This window comes from Argiope bruennichi, chromosome X1, assembly GCF_947563725.1.
Source record: "Argiope bruennichi chromosome X1, qqArgBrue1.1, whole genome shotgun sequence".
Lineage (NCBI taxonomy): Eukaryota > Metazoa > Arthropoda > Arachnida > Araneae > Araneidae > Argiope > Argiope bruennichi.
The window spans coordinates 72,075,877-72,080,913 of NC_079162.1; the positions used below are offsets into that span (position 1 = coordinate 72,075,877).

The following is a 5,037-nucleotide window of genomic DNA, read 5'->3' on the forward strand; positions in this document are numbered from 1 at the left end:
CGTATATTACTGTACTTCTTTATTTAATAATTGTATAGAAAATATTTGAAAAATTGCTCTCTGATATAAAATGACCATTAAAATTAATCATGCATACGATATGGGATAAGAGAAAACATGTTTATCAAATCCTATATCGGAAAGGCCCTAATTTGCAAAATTGTAAGGCTTTATTAAAAGAATGTACATCTTTTTTTGCTAAATAATTGCAATAGGTAGTTTTTTTGTCTAAGTTTTTGTTCAATCATAGTCACTGTCATTCCTATTTACGATTAAAATAAGATTCCTACTCGAAGATGGGAACTTCAATAAGGTAAGACTGCTCTGATTAACTGTAGAAATATAGTACTTTATTAATGCTATTGCTGTTGATATTTTTTTGAGGCAAAAGTGTTTGATTTTTTATGAACAGTTTTTAATCAAATTATTTAAACATTCATTTTTAGAGAAATCACAGTTATGTATGAGATTATTCAAATTTGAAACATTTATTGATACAGTTTTCGAGAAGAAGGTTGATATAATGTATCGACACTATTTATAAAGCTTTGCTTTCTAATATACTTCTAATTCGTTTCTTCAGAAAAAATTAAGTAGTAAGTTCAATCAATTAATGTTGAGATATGATATTTTTTATCATTAAATAAAAGTAAATAATGTTAAGCAAAAAAAAAAAAAAAAAAAAAAAACCCGAAACATAATCTTTTTTAAACCAGAAACGAGAAATTCTCTTACAAATTCTTACTTCAACGCTTTTGCTCATCTCTACAATAAAGCTTTAGTAACATACGTGGCCGTGATCGTATAGTGGTTAGTACATTGCGTTGTGGCCGCAATAACCCAGGTTCGAATCCTGGTCACGGCACATTTTTTCCTCTTCAATCTTTGCAGTCCATTTTGAAAATAGTTTCAAATATTTGATCTTTTTTTCTTTCATAAAAAAATTATGTCTGTATTAATAGGCATTAAAATACTAGAAAGACTATTTCAATAAGAATTAATGTTTTTATTTATACGGATTTCCAAAAGAAAGAAATTTATTTTTTTATTGCTTTTCTGATTGTTAATGATTAAATAAATATTTCGAGTTCTCTTAGAAGGGAAAAAATAAGATTTGAATAGAATGATTAAATAAATTTTTCACTTTTACATTTATACTTCCTTTTCTAAAAACATAAATATATTTAAGTAGTTTTGTTCTACTTTTGTCCAATATTTATTTGTGATATAAATATTTACTTTCGTAATAAAAACAAGTTGCAATTCTATATTAAAATGCACTTTCTTTTTAACATATAAGCAATCTTATGTTTATTAAAAATATTTTTGTTTATCTATTGATTTACTTCTATGAGTCAGCAGTGGTATTGTGTCCATTTTTCGAAGATATTTTAAAAAAGGCCTTCCTTTTCTAGTAGTACAAAGATTTTACATTATTGTACAAAATATGTAATATTATGTGGTACCATAAAAATATAGCAACAACTTGGGAAGTAAATTTTTCAATGTAAAAGTTAATTTCTATGAAGTAAAGTGTATTTTTTATCTATAAATGACTAAATAATCTTTATGTTTCATTCCAGTTTTAATAATAATAATAATACCCTAAATAAAACAATCTAGTTAATAAAATTTTGCAATTTGATTATAATGCATCTGATTACTCTGATAGAATTTCAAAAGCTCCGAGTGTATTTAATTGACAGATAGGAAGAAAAAATTACTAAAATTAGGATCCAATAAGGATCTTAATTTTTTTTTTAAGGGGGGGGTTCTCGATGACACAAAGTACTTTACAATGTTATTATGTTATTACAAATAGGAAATAATATTAAAAAAATATTATATAAGATTTATGTATCTCTAAGAGCAAAAGAAAATGCTGTAGTATTAAGAGTGAAAATTGTGAGAGTGAAGGAAGGCAATCTTTTTTTATCTTAAATTTTCTGTAGCTCTTGAATCCATAAAAATTCAGTGTACAAATTATTTTAAAATTTATTAATTTTATACGAAAGTCTTATAAAAATTATTAACTCGATTTCTATTTATTTAATTATTTGCGTATATTTTCAAAAAGAAATTTGTTTTGATGCAATTAAAGATTCAGTTTGTAACTACTATTCTAGAATCTAGATGGCGCAATGAAATTTTAGTGGCTGCTCCGTACGTGAACAGATATTCAGTTGAAAAGAAACTCCGCGAAATTGCTTTCCACCTCACACAAAATCTTCAAGGAACCTGCCGTTAAAAAAAAAAAAAATCTACGGAAAAATTAAATTTGAATATATGATTTATTTCGTCAATTCTTTAATTTTTTATAAAAATCTTCTTAAACATATTTGTATTTTCCTAAAGATTTATGATAAAAATAGAGAACTTACATCGGTTACTTTGTTTGATGGACGGTTTTATCACCGATGGAAAATAGTTAGAAACTTTTTTAATTGATTGCTGGAATATGAAAAATAATTAAATGGCTTTACATTTTACGGGTTTAGAAAAAATCTTTTCATAGTCCTTTTTTTTTTTTTTTCGCCTTTTATATCAAATTAAATGTTGAAAAACTGCTCTAGTTTCTGATACTTCTTACAAATTTCTTTTTATTTTTTAATATCATATTAATAATGTACAGACATATGAGATGCTTAAAGTTATAATAATTCAATAAAGAATGTGATATGATGTTATTAGTTTATTATACGATGTTCTACTATGTCACATTTCGCTTTAAGTAGTAAAAATCTTATTTTTGTTATTGGAAAAATCTCTCTTAGTTCGAGTATGCCCATCTGATAATTAAAATCGGGTCTTTATAGAATAAAAGTGCCAGTTGAAATCTGATCCAATTCATTTGTTTTATTCATTCTTTCAAGAAAATAATAGTATATATGAAAATAATAGCGAACTGATATGAATAACATTGTTTCAACGACCAAGTTCTGAAAATACTGTCTGGTAACTTTCTTTGTAATTTAAAGTCAATTATTATAATTTCATCTTTATTATATATATATATATATATATATATATAATCAAAAATATTTTATTTCTGAATTCCTTACCTCTTTTTCCCAATTTCAACGATTGATTGAAATGCAGTGGCGTTGCAATGGAAAGCAAGGGAGATAGAAATGCTTTTGGCACCTATATTGTGAAGCTGTGCGACGACAAAATAGCGGTACGATTATTTCAAGCATATTGTTTATAATAGTATATCCGATCAGCTTTCTAATGAGAAACCTGTTTCTACATTATATCTCTGATTGCACAAACAAAAATATTTTAATTCCGGAAATATTTTGTTAGTTTCAAATATATATACAAACAAAAATATTTTAATTCCCGACTCCTTGCCTCTTTTTCCCACCTTCAACGATTGATTGAAATTCAATAGCGTTATAATGGAAAGCAAGGTAGATAGAAATGCTCTTGGCACTTATATTGGGAAGCTGTGAGCTGACAAAATAGAGGTATTTTTATTTAAATATATTATATATAATAGTATATTTGGTAGTGAATCCGATGAATTTTCTAATAACAAAGAGAAACCTGTTTCTGCATTGTATCTCTGGTTGTCACCGAATTTTCTCGCCAGTAGTGATCGGATTCGATTAATCAGTTAATTGTTTTGACCTCTTCGGAAAATGCGTATCTAAACTGTGTCGCAAAAATTTAGCGATGACGAGTATACTCGTCAAATACAGAGTATGTGTAATATGGAATTATGTTGTAATGAAATATTTTTATTTTTTATTTCAGAAATCTCATTTATTTATTTGCTTAAACAAACATACATTTTTGGCATATGAACGAAAAGAAACATAAAAAAATTGGACGACTAATACAACACAGCGATACATTTTAGAAAAACCGTTCATATTATATGTGGACTTTTTTTATAATAATTATTAATAATCTCCTATTTGTTTCTTTGATTTCGATTTGGCCTCAAAATATTTTAAACATTTTGATATTTAAGAATATGTTTGAGTTTTTACTAAAATTGTAATTCAAACTGCAAATTGTCATTACTTATTACTCCTGACGAATAAACTCGTCATAACGCAAAATGTTGTACTTTCTTCATGACGAGTATACATGTCAAAAACAGTTAACTGGTTAAACCAGTAATGCATGACCAAATTATATAAATTAATAATGTATTTAAAATTCCCTTGGCGAAGCGGATTCGTCCCTTTACATTTTTGATTAAGAAAGCAATAAAACAACAACAAAATATCTTCCCAGTTCCATTAATTCTTGCTTCGCCACTGTTTAAAAATCCTTATTTAGTGAAAGATTTTCAATAGAATGACTAAAATTATGAAGATAATACGCAATTAGTGAAGCTTTGTTCATGCATGGTTTTGAAGACATTTATTTCCTGGAATACACTAAAAATTTTAAAACTATTAAAAATAGCAGCACGTAGTGCGGCCTAAAATGACACCTTAAGCATAAATTATCGCATTTTTATGTCCTACAAAAGGCAACATTTCTTGAGCTCAAATTCATCATATTTTACAGTTGAACCTCTGAAAAACTTAAATTTTATCAACAATTGATAAACATTAATATTTCTAATTAAGGGCAAAATTAATTGTGGATTATTAAAAGTTGCCCAAAATTTATTTAAATGATTGTATTCTTTCATTTTCCGAAAATTTAAATTGCTCAATCCTTTATGAAATTATAATTTTCTTTAGAACTTTAAGCAAAGTCAAAAATTAGGCACGAGGGAATGTGGAATTTCAGAGTACAAATTTTAGAGGGCGTCTTGGAGATAAAACATTAGCATCTGTTTGAAACTTTTTAAATTCACACATGATGCGAAAAATAAAAAAAAAAAATGATCTTATTTTTTTATTTTTCGCATCATGTGTGAATTTAAAAAAATTGCAAAAAGATGCTAATGCTATGTATAAAAAATCACAATTCTTGATAATTAAACTTCAACAAAAGCTTAAATAAATAGATAATCAGAAGCTGAGTGGGAAATGTCTAAACGAAAATGGAATACAAACATAAAATAATAAA

At 26.3% G+C, this 5,037-nt stretch overlaps 1 non-coding gene across 1 annotated transcript; it reads left to right on the top strand.

Annotated features, from left to right (window-relative positions):
- The first annotated feature begins 793 nt into the window (after window positions 1-793).
- Window positions 794-865, top strand: Trnah-gug (transfer RNA histidin (anticodon GUG)). Its single transcript has one exon. It is a non-coding gene; the product is annotated as a tRNA-His (tRNA).
- The last annotated feature ends 4,172 nt before the right edge of the window (window positions 866-5,037 follow it).